The sequence below is a fragment of the Protopterus annectens genome, chromosome 6.part1 (genome assembly GCF_019279795.1).
Source record: "Protopterus annectens isolate FY-2018-M chromosome 6.part1, PAN1.0, whole genome shotgun sequence".
In the NCBI taxonomy this organism is placed as follows: domain Eukaryota; kingdom Metazoa; phylum Chordata; order Ceratodontiformes; family Protopteridae; genus Protopterus; species Protopterus annectens.
Genome location: NC_056738.1, coordinates 45,874,722 through 45,887,593, shown reverse-complemented (window position 1 = coordinate 45,887,593; position 12,872 = coordinate 45,874,722). Strand labels below are relative to the sequence as shown.

Here is a 12,872-nt window from a genome sequence, read left to right as displayed (position 1 = left end):
AATAACATCTTCATGAGTACTCTAAACTCCTTTACGCCCTCCAGGAAGATCAGAGTAAAATCAAATCATGTTCCCTGGCTCTCCAAGGAGACTAGGTCCCTTTTGAAACAAAGAGATAGTGCTTGGAAAACCTGGACTAAAACTAAACAACCACCTCTTCTTCAAAAATATAGGCAACTGAGGAACCTTGCAAAAAACATACAACTAATGACAAAAAGTTATACTATAACTCTGCTCAGCTTAACAACAAATCCAATCCTCGAAAATTTTGGTCATCTCTCAACAGCATCCTCTGTCCTGGAAAGCCCTCTAATCCCTCCTCATACACTAACTCTTCCTCTCAGGAAACAGCTACCCTCCTGAATAAACACTTTATCTCTTCCATCCAAAATCTGGTAACCTCTAAGCCAAACTCTACTTCGACACCCACCTCTCCAAGTCCCACTAACACAACTTTGTTTTCTTTTGAACCAGTTCCCATTACTTACATCAAATCTCTACTACTCAAGCTAAAACCTTGCTCTCCTTCCACTGACTGTCTATCTCCTACATTCTTCAAACTTGCTACTGACTCAGTTGCCTATCCTATATCTATACTAATTAATCGATCTATTCTGGAATCAACTGTCCACACCCTTTAGAAATCTTTCTTTACTATCCCTCTTCATAAAGGTGGAAACTCCACTGACCCTTCAAACTACTGACCCATTGCTATTCTGTCCCCCCCCTCCAGGATATTAGAAAAATGTATTCACTCACAGCTTTTCAATCACCTCCTTACGCACTACTTACTTACCCCTACCCAACATGGATTTCGTCCTCACTACAGCACCACCACTGCCCTCCTCTCCTTCACTCATATCATTGCATATGCCCTAGACAACAATAAACTCATTTTCTTTCTCTTCCTAGATCTCTCCAAAGCCTTCGATACTCTCTCTCATCCTCTACTACTATCCAAACTCGCAAATCTCCACCAATCCCGCTCCGCACTTGCCTGGTTTAATAGTTACCTATCTGGCAGGGAAGAATCTGTCAAATGGCTCTCATCCTCCTCACCTTTCCTTCCCATCTCCATTGGTGTTCCCCAAGGCTCCATCTTGGGACCCCTTTTGTTTAACATCTTCACCAATGATCTTTACACCTCATGCAAAAAATCCTCCTTTATTCAGTATGCCGACGACTCCACACTTATATCCATCTCAAATAACATTCCTGAACTACACTCCCTGACCCAACAAGCCCTACTATCCACTGAACAATGGCTCTCTCACAACCTACTGATCCTAAATCCCAAAAAGACCAAACTCCTACTTTTCCTTTCCGGTTCTCTTTCTCATCACAATACCTCCTTTTTTATTAAATCTTCTAACAATACAACTATTCAACCTGACACCCACACAAAACTCCTAGGGGTCATTATCGATGACGAACTAAAGTTCAACCTACACATACTCCAGTGTATAAAAAAACAAACCAGAAACTAGGTCTGCTGCATCGGAACAAAAAATTCCTAACCCCTGAATCTAGACTTGCCCTGGGCTAGGCACTCCTCCTCCCCTTCCTCTTATACGCTGCCCCAGTTCTTACCAATATCCAGGCCTCCACTCTAAACAAACTCCAACAGACTTACCATAAAATAGGCAGATTCATTACTAACTCTCCATACAACTCACACCACTGCATTTCTTCTTCAGTGGCTTGAACTTCCCCAGTTTCTGCTATCTTATCAATTTCATATGCTACACTCTATTCTTTATAAAACCTCTTTCTGTCCAACTCTATCTTCCTTAGTCTCCATCTACATCCCGTCCTGGACCCTCTGTACTTCTAACCAAAAATTACTTAATATCTACCACCCAAAAAGATCAGTAGGCAAACTACTCTACAAACACTCCCTTGCCCATGCTTGGAACAAACTTCCCCTTGGCTTAAATTCAATCTCCCACACCTCACACTTTAAAAATGAGCTAAAAGTTTATTTTCTCAATTCCAGGACCTGCCCTTGCCATGACCCCACCTAGTCTTCCTTCCCTTTATATGCCCTCAAAAGGACCATACTTAGTAGCTCATTACACCTCTCTCTCCAAGGTGTCTACTATGTATTTGCATAATTTTATACAAACAAAAACATAGTTATTGCTGACCTATTGAACTATATCAATGTAAAATTATGTTGCTAAGATTCCTTTTAATGCAACTTTAACTTTATGCATGTAACCCAACATATGTGAATCTTTTTGCTATAACTGCTATTATATCAATATTGTTTAAAATTGTACTTGTTTAAAAATGTACTACTGGAGCTTTTCTCCTCTGGTCTCCACTGAAAATGGGCCACAAGCCCAGTTGGACAAACCCAGTTAACAAATGTCAATAAATAAATAAAATAAATATATGTGTTTCCAAGTTAGGAAAGATGTGCAGCAGTTAAAGTGATGAGGGAAACATACTCACAAGCGAGGAGAGTGTGTTGAGGAGATGGAGAGAGTACTTTGAGGGGTTGATGAATGAAGAGAATGAGAGGGAGTGAAGGTTGGATGATGTAGGGATAGTGAATTATGAAGTACAATGGATTAGCAAGGAGGAAGTAAGGATAGCTATGAAGAGAATGAAGAATGGAAAGGCTGTTGGCCCAGATGACATACCTGTGGAAGCATGGAGGTGTTTAGGTGAAATGGCAGTGGAGTTTTTAACCAGATTGTTTAATGAAATCTTAGAAAGTGAGAGGATGCCTGAGGAATGGAGGAAAAAGTGTTTTGGTACCGATTTTTAAGAATAAGGGTGATGTGCAGAGCTGTAGTAACTACAGAGGGATTAAACTGATCAGTCACAGCATGACGTTATGGGAAAGAGTAGTGGAAGCTAGGTTAAGAAGGGACGTGATGATTAGTGAACAGCAGTATGGTTTCATGCCAGGAAAGAGCACTACAGATGTGATGTTTGCTCTGAGAGTGTTGATGGAGAAGTACAGAGAATGTCAAAAGGAGTTGCATTGTGTTTTTGTAGACTTAGAGAAAGCATATAACAGGGTGCCTAGAGAGGAGTTGTGGTATTGTATGAGGAAGTCAGGAGTGTCAGAGAAGTATGTAAGAGTGGTACAGGATATGTACAAGGGTAGTGTGACAGCGGTGAGGTCTGCGGTGGGAGTGACGGATGCGTTTAAGGTGGAGGTGGGGTTGCATCTAGGATCAGCTCTGAGCCGTTTCTTATTCGCAGTGGTGATGGACAGGTTGACAGACGAGATCAGATAGGAGTCCCCATGGACTATAATGTTTGCAGATGACATTGTGATCTGTAGTGAGAGTAGGGAACAGGTGGTGGAGACCCTGGAGAGATGGAGATATGCTCTAGAGAGAATAGGAATGAGGGTCAGCAGGACTAAGACAGAATATATGTGTGTGAATGAGAGGGAGGATAGAAGAATGGTGAGGATGCAAGGAGTAGAGGTGGCAAAGGTGGATGAGTTTAAATACTCGGGGTCAATAGTTCAGAGTAACGGTGAGTGTGGAAGAGAGGTGAAGAAGAGAGTACAGGCAGGATGGAGTGGGTGGAGAAGAGTGTCAAGAGTGATTTGTAAACGACGAGTACCTGTAAGAGTGAAAGGGAAGGTCTACAAGACGGTAATGAGACCACCTATGTTATATGGGTTGGAGACAGTGACATTGACAAAAAGGCTGGAGTTTGAGCTGGATGTGGCAGAGTTAAAGATGTTAAGATTTGCACTGGGTGTGACGAGGGTGGGCAGGATTTAGGAATAAGTATATTAGAGGGTCAGCCCAGGTTGGAACATTTGGAGACAAAGCCAGAGAGGCAAGATTACATTGGTTTGGACATGTGCTGAGGAGGGATGTGGAGTATATTGGGAAAAAGATGCTAAGGATGAAGCTACCAGGTAACAGGAAAGGAGGAAGGCCTAAGATAAGGTTTATGGATGTGGTTAGAGAGGGCATGCAGGTGGTTGGTGTGACAGAGCAAGATGCAGAGGACAGGAAGAAATGGAAACAGGTGATCCGCTGTGGCGACCCCTAACGGGAACAGCCAAAAGAAGATGATGATTATGATATGTGTTTCCAAGTTAGTAGTAGGGGTAATTAAATTCATCCATAAATATGATATTTGGTTGGATGGTGAGTGTTTTCAATAAGTTTAAATACATGTTATGGGATTCCTGGGTCACAGAGGGGTCCTATAGCTTGCAAGGAAGTGGTATTGGATTTTGTCTGTGGTGATTTGAATGTGGAGTAGCTCAAAAGTGCATTGTCCTGTTTGACCAGCTTTGAGGTATATTTATTTTTTATGTAAATTGAGACATCTTGGTCCCTGTCTGTGTAGTGGCTGGTCTAAATGTGTGGAAGGCATTATAACCTTTCACTGTCTGTGTGCTTTCGCAGCTTTAAACCATGTGTCAGTGACCGCACAGACAATCGGCATTCTTTAGGGTGAAAAGAGGAACTTTTAGGGTGTGGAATTTTTTGTTTAAACTTAGCATTGACCAGTAACACCTTTAGAACACTTATTTAAGATGGAGTCATCAAATAAGATGTGTTGCTTTTGTTTTAGATGAATAGTAATTTCTTGAATTAGTGTTTGGAATTTACCAAGTGTGGAAGGAGGAAGGTGGTAGGCTACTGAGAAATGCATTTTTTGTGGAGGGTAATTTGTTGAAGTAGCTTGTTGGGGCAGTGCCAGATATTGTGTTAGGTTGGGATAGGAATGAATGTTTAAATTAATTTTATATAGCAGGACGTTTCCACCACCATTTCTTGAGCAGGGTCTAACATATGCAAAGTAATTATAATGTGGGAAAAGTGATGCAAGTGTGATTGTCTTTTTTGATCTAGGATGTAGTAACAGCTAGCATGTCAGGGTTGTGCATGTTATGGAAAGCATCGACCTGCTCTAGTTTGTAAGGCTTTGTGGAATTAATAGGCAAGATAATTTGTTTGGGATCAGCAATAACCACTATGCCCCCAAATATTTGGAAAGCAGCTACCAGTGCTTTTTTGGTAAAGGCCAGGCCCTTGCATATGAGGAGGGGGTACTCTTTCTGATTAAAAAATATAACCAAAGCAATATCAAGGTCACACTGATTAATTCTGGCACTTCTCAGTTTGGTACAGACTCCCAGCTGGCTGCTGGTGATGGTAGTGGTACTGTTTGGCAGTACAGTAAAGTTTAGTAATGTTTTATTGTATATCCCCCACCGGCTACTCTCAGTGTACGATTCCTACTTAAATCTCCACCAAGTCAGACAATACCACACTAGTTATTTTGAGGACCTTGCTCACAGCTGGTTTAGGCCACATAAACAGCACCTAAATAACCCATTCCAGAAACACCAACTCTCTCAATTAGTACACCAAACAATAAGGCTTTCCACTCAAACCTTGTCATCCTGTCTAATCAACAGAATAATATACAGCTTCACAGAGGAGAGCTAATGAGTAAACATGTTAGCAACCATAACCATATAATATTATACTTGCCTGTTAAATTGCCTAAACTGCCACCAATATTTTCCGCCATTAGATCCAAAATAGACTCTGGCCAACAGACTTTGCTTCAGGCTGTAAATTGGGACTCTATTTACTCCAGTACTAATCCTATAACTGCTGTCAGCACCTTCATTAACTTACTGCAAACCATTCAAGACAGACTGTTCTGTCTGAGGCAGGTAAGACTCAAAGGTGCAGAATTTACGTGGATGACCTCAGACATCAAAAATGCTCATTAAGCAATGAGATTTAACATGGTTAAGATGGACAGCTTATACTTTTAACAATAACAAACTCACATTAGACAACCTTAAAGAAACATGAATTGCTGTAAAACTGAATATGACACTATCCCCAAGCAAGGAGTCACTAAAATTATTTTGGAAAACATTAAAAACAATGACCAGTAACATTGAACATTCCAAACATAATCAATACAGTCTAAATCCAGTACTCTTAAAAAAAAAAAAAAAAAAAAGTTGCTATCCTTATTTCTAAAGCACTCAAGCCTAATCCATTACCTAACACCCAAGATAGCACAGTTAAAAACTCCAGTTCGCTATTTAAACTGTACAAAATTCCTACCGTTCCATTTTAAAATGGTACCAGCCATATAAGTACTGGAAGCACTGCTACTTCAATACTCCACTCAACATTTCTTAAGGTGGTAGCTGAACATACTTGTAGACTACTGCAGCGCATCTGTAACTTAACACCATGGCAACATCCACAGTTATTTAGTGCAAAAATACTCTAGAAGCTCTGTATATCTTAAATGTCCAAACCACACGATAGTCACAAACAAAAGACTTTTAATGAAGCTTTCAGGTCTGCACCCTTCATCAGCATACAAAATCACATTACATTAGTCACATTTAAATAGAGGAAACATTAAAATCACATGATCAAGCCAGCCATTCAAACAAGTACTATAATAAAACATGTAATTTGGTTTAAAAACATTTCTTAATATTTAAATAACTATATTATTACATATAAAAACCTAAAATAAGACATATAAAATACATATGAATATATATCATATACAAGTGCATCTACACATTTAGTATAATATTATAAATTCTCTCTCTGTCGCATGTGTTTTCAGACACATGCATTTAAATTTAGATGTATATGTGTTTTACATTTGGGTATTAGAGGTGGTGATATTGAAACATTTTTGTTACTTAAAGAATATGAATGGATAGTGCGACTACAGTCTGATAAATTTCCAGGCCTTAATAGAACAGTGAGTTTAAAACCAGTTTTAGTTAAGCGACAGAGAGAGAATTTATAATATTATACTAAATGTGTAGATGCACTTGTATATGATATATATTCATATGTATTTTATATGTCTTATTTTAGGTTTTTATATGTAATAATATAGTTATTTAAATATTAAGAAATGTTTTTAAACCAAATTACATGTTTTATTATAGTACTTGTTTGAATGGCTGGCTTGATCATGTGATTTTAATGTTTCCTCTATTTAAATGTGACTAATGTAATGTGATTTTGTATGCTGATGAAGGGTGTAGACCTGAAAGCTTCATCAAAAGTCTTTTGTTTGTGACTATCGTGTGGTTTGGACATTTAACATCCACAGTTATACCAGTCACCAAAGTCAGCAGCCCAGCCTCAGCCTCAAGATTTTAAAACCCTATGTCATACTTTGCTCCCTAGCAAAAATTTTAGAAAAGCTACTCAACAATCATTTAATGGATTATTAGATCAGCAAGGATTTTGCAGAAACGACAGCACCCAAGCAACCCTCTTTACAGTTGCAAATCATCTTTTGTTTGTTGTTTATTTTTATTTGTATTTGTGATGACCACCAATATGCGTCCTCCCATGCTGGGCCAGTAGTCAAGGAGACCGAATCCTCAATACTGACACTGGAGAGGAACGTGCACTTGGAATACAAATGGATACACTCAGTATTTCCAGATGCAGACCTCTCTGCATCAAGTGCAGTTTCACTTAAGAGCATACAGGGAATATACACAGCCCAGAGTCTGGATGTCTCTATATCTGTCTCCCCTCCAGGTCCCCAGTAAGACTCCCCACTGGTGCAGCTGTAGGGTTAGGTCCTCAGCTTGTCCAAGCCAAGTCCACCAGCACCTTCTCTGTAAATCCAGTGTTTCATGTCCCTGCCCCAAGTAGTTGGCACACACACATTGAGCAATTTGATTTGCAAACACACACACACACACACACACACACACACACACACACACACACATCCCTGGGAAAGGCTGGTACAGGTTTACCTGCTGTGTCCCCTTCTGCCCAGAGTATAAAGTAGTTATCACCACCATAAGACAGTCCACAATCAGCTACTGTAAGGTCCTTAACAAAGGGTGTCCAATTATACTGTGTAATATTAATACTAATACAAATGGTAGTAGTTCACCAAGACGGCTAGGCCTTCTGGAGTGACCCACACAGTGTCACCAAATAAATCAGTACTCTCAAAGGTTAGATACTTTATACAAGGACCAGCCACAATAAAAGTTTTAAATATATTTAATAAATAAAAGAGCATGAATATATTGTATATATATTTAGAGTAAACCAGAGTTCTAGTCACAGAAAATATTGAAATTAACTTTGATGGTCAGACTCGTACAAATAAAGAAAAATACACTAAACTAAGCTTCACTATATTCCTGACTGAATTTAAGAGAATTTTACTGTTCTCTAGTTAAGTTACTTACTACCGCAAAGTAAGATGCTTTGGGTGAGGGACTTTCTAGTCAGGCTTCCCAAACAGAATGCTCAATACTCTGAGATTTCTCTTCCTAATGTCTAAAATATAATTTCCAAGAGGGCTGGCAGAATGACCTCATCTAGTCTCTAGGTTCTCACAGTGTTCCCCTTTGAAGCTGAAACAGGAATTTAGCATAGACTGCTACAATACACATTTAAATGTTTATGGCAGAGCCTGGGGCCTCCCATCTTTTTACTGCGCTAATGATCAAAGGCTCTGTCCCAGACCCAGCATCTCTGGTCCTGTTCAGCACTGTGGGGTGCCATTTTAATGGTTTAACAGGTTGTTTACATTTCCCTTATTTTTCTTCAAATTAACCTTTGGTGTCCCAGTGTCATCTATTAAAATGTATACATTTAATTCAGTTGCAATAATACATGTACATTTCAGTGCAGGGTGCACTGTTGATACATTTTAACACACACAAACCTGACCAATGCATTTTCAGCACAAATATCTGTACAAATCAGTTTGATATACAGATGGCAAACAGTTCTAATACATTTGTAACAGAAGCATCTTGGATAAATTAGCTTGATATTCAAAGGACATGTCATTCTTTACTAACCTCCAGCTGGCTATTCTGTTACTTGCCCATATCATTACAGTATTTACAAGGACAGAGCACTGATCTGCATAGACCTTTTTCAGACTCAGCCCAAGAGTGCTGTCAGGTTAAGTGGCTTGCTCAGAGTTGCACAGTTAGGCAGCGGAAATTGAAGGAATCAACCCCTTGACAACAGGAAACGGCTCATTTGTAACTGTTTAATCCTCTGTGCTGACTGCTAAGTAGATATTTATCAAGCTATGGACAAACAAAGCCCGACAGACCATTTTCCTAAACCTAAAGTGCATGTTTGAGTCAAACAACCATCCTCTCATACTCAGTTGCTAAAACTCTGAATCTGTTCACTTCCTCAGATCCGACATTATCTACTTCAAAGCCCTCAAAGTATCTGGTTCATATATGTTTTACACTGCAGCCAATACCATCAAGGTTGCACTCCCCCTTTCTGCAGGACACACCCGGCAGAGTTTCTAGACCTCCATTTACCTCCTCATCCTTCAGGTCTACCAGTAGCCTTTTCGGCACAAATGTGGACAGAATGATGAGAGAGTTTCTTTGTACCCAAATTCAGTTGGGAGCTATCCTGGCTCTATCTCCCATTGGATCCATGAGGTTTGCTTCATCTCAAACAATGTTGGTTACTCCTACTCTAATCCAATACCGGGCTTCGCAAGTTTCGGACCCAATATTTCCGAGTTTGTCCATATTGTATACTCTGATCCAGCCACCTCTGATGATTTCAAAGCCAAAGGGATCTGAATCATAGCTTTGGCACCGGTTCCGAGGTTAGGGTTTTAATTTTGATGGTATTGGAGCCTTCCTTTCCTCTTGCAGCTTCAGCTTTAGACATGTTGGTGCCAACCTCTATTTTTTGGCGCGGTCATAATCAAGATTCCCTGAGGTACCGTGGTCATTTAGCTTCTGATCCTACTATAGTGGTTTAGGGATCTCCCATAGCTTCTGCCTTTGATGGAGTGGAGAGAGGTCTCTCTCTTCTTCAGGGGTAGGACGTCCTTGTCCCCTTGGGTCCTCTTCCTGTGCAACTAATTGCCCTGAGTCTGCTCATTTTGTTCCATCGGGACAGACAAGTCCATCCAGGCTTTGAGATAGTCCTCATCCAGGAATTCCCACAAACTTCTGAGATCCCCTTATGGAAGTTCTCCAGAAACATACGTTCAAGAAGAGGCACATCGATTCCATCCTGAAAATTCCATGCTTCAGCCTCAACATGAAAGGGCATTTAGGACTCATTGGAATCAGACGACCAGCTGATGATGCTTATAATCAAGCTTTCAAGAATTTGCATCAGAAACCTGTTGTAGTGGACAGATTCACATCGTCTGTTAATAGAAACACCTTTTGTTTGACATCTCCACTGCCCCACGGATGCTTCCATTCTGGGGTGGGGGGTATCTACACAAGACCTAAGGTACATGAACATCACAAGAGGCCAAATCATGCATCAATGTTGTGGAGATGAGAAGGATCAGCCTAGCATTGCAGACATTTCAGGACATGCTCCCCAGGGTGTGATATCCATTCTGACAGTATGGCAGTGGTATCATACATAAGCAGGCAAGTCAGAGCAGTCTTCCTTCTTCTTCAGAGAAGCTTTGAGGATTTGGGAATGGGCCATCACATCACATCACTTTCTAATAGTAATGCACATACCAGGGATATCAGACATGATTGTGCAAAGGTTGAGCAGGCCAATTTTCCTCCTACGTGTACACTCCCTCAACTAGACAGTAGCTTGGAGTATTATTTCAGAGGTGGGGAAGACCTATTGAAATCTGTTTCACCATCCAACAGAAAATGTGACCGTTTCTTCACTATTGCCCCCAAAAGGGCCAATCCCCAAAAGTCACATTCTCCCATAATTGGCCCCCAGGTCTGCTGTTTGCTTTTCCCTCCATTTCTTGTCATAATCAGGTTCCTCCAGAAAGCCAAGGTATGTAGAGTAATTGTCATTCTCATAGGCCGATTCTGGCCCTGCCAGGTATGATTCCCCACACTTTGGTCATTTCTCAAGAGAAGACCACCTTCTTCCACAGCACCCTCGACTGCTGTATCGTCCGTCCAGGTAACCTCACCCAGACATTCATTCCCTTTACTTGACTGCATGTTTCCACACTTTCAGTGATGGCCAGGAATCAGTCACGCCCTCCTGAGGTGGGCAGTCTATTAACTACCAAAGACTTTCCACAAGGAACATTTACAAATGTAAATTGAAGAGGGTCTCTGTTTGAGCAACTCAGTATGATTTAGACCCCATCTCAGCTTCTGTTTACCAAGTGCTTGCCTTTCATTTTTTTTTAGATTTATTCAAAAGAGGAGCCAGTCACTCCTCAATAAAAGTGCATCTGGTAGCTATTTTGCCCTTTCATCAGAGTATTGCTACTGCTACTTCTTCCCTGGTGCCTCATACGGTTTGCAACCATTTCTTACAAGAATTTTTCACTCCAGACCACACTTGGTTTGCCCTGTTCCCCTTGGGATTTGAGTGTTGTACGTTATTGATTGTCTAAGCTTCCATTTCAGCCTGCAAATTCTACTGAGATTACATTTCTGACCCTGGAGACTATCCTTCTGGTAGTCATTACTTCTGCAAAGAGTGTTCAGAGCTTTGTGCTCTGTCTTCTAAATTTCTTTAACCAATATTCTGTTGAGAGAGGATCACTCTTAGAAATAATCCTTTGTTTATACTTAAAATGGGCACTCAAACAAATGCAAATTAGTGCATTCATTTACCAGAATTCAGTCCAAATTAAACTAAGAAAGGAAAATACCAGTTACAATGCTTAGATGTATTCAGACAACCTAGATTTTACTTTTGTCCTAGAAAATTATTGAGAAAAGATGAATAGTTGGTTGTTTCCTTTTCTTTTGCCAATAAAGGGCAAACGTTTCCAAGATTACACTTTCTAAGTGGATGTCTGCTTGTATTAGTTATTGTTGTTATTCTTGTGGCAGACCCTTGAGCACTAAGACCAAAAGCACATGCTGTCAGGGCTTAGTACACTTCCATTGTTTATTTATGAAATTTACCTTTGAAGGAGGTTACAGCCACTGCTACATGGTCAATGTTGCATGCTTTTGCTAAGCATTACAACTTGAAAATGCTTTCTAGGGCACAAGTATCCTTTGGGGCCACCATTCTAAAAAGTTCTTGTCCTAGACTGCCCAAGATCAGCTAGGAATTCTATTCAACAGTTTCCGGTCTCTGGATATGTCCAGAATAAATCCACAAGTGATGTACTTCACCAGAATGTTAAAATTATCTGGTCTCTATCCAGATACTGGAACAACCCGCCCAAAAGCCCTCTCCAAATTATCACTTTTGATGGAACCTGTAGGAAATCTGTAATGTGGCTAATCATCATCCCTTGATCTGGAGTTGTCCTCTTAGTAGCAGGAGTTTATGGGGCAGAGGGAGGAGCTCTAACTGGCAAGAAGTGTCGTTGACAAAAAAAGTATATCAAGGCGACTAGTCCAACAATTTCCAGTGTCTGGACAGAGACCAGGTAAATCTCACATTCTGGTAAGTACTTAACTTACATTTTCTTGTCCACCTAATTCCTGCAGACCTTTTGGTATTTTAGTATCATTGTAGGAATCTAACTGAACTTTTGAAACCTCTGTCATATCCCTAACTTACTGCTGATGAGGTATGCTGTTGTAATTTTGGATATGAATGCTTAGATGAGGAAGAACTAAAAGGCATTTGTAAGTGTGGTTTGTTTCAAACTTGGCTTCGTGGGCTTTGATGACTTCAGTGGGCAGGGCTTGTTAAGACTGCTGCATTTCTAAACATTCACACTGACATCTTCAAAGTGGGTTATGGAATTTCTGTAAAATATGTTGATGAGTAATAATTTGTTGTGAGCCTTTCAATATGTTACTGTACTTTTTCTTATGACGCAAGTCAGTAAGCTTATGTTCCCCACCCCCAAATGCTTCCCTGTTTAGGACACTATTTTCTGTTCCTTCATCAGATGGTGCACTTCTCTGCTAATCGGAAAATTAGTTTAAA

The 12,872-nt window shown here is 40.2% G+C and overlaps 1 protein-coding gene across 1 annotated transcript in view; it reads left to right on the top strand.

Annotated features, from left to right (window-relative positions):
* Positions 1 to 12,872, top strand: part of GTF3C2 (general transcription factor IIIC subunit 2) — a 2,978,836-nt gene that overhangs the window by 2,753,858 nt on the left and 212,106 nt on the right. The window lies entirely within an intron of this gene.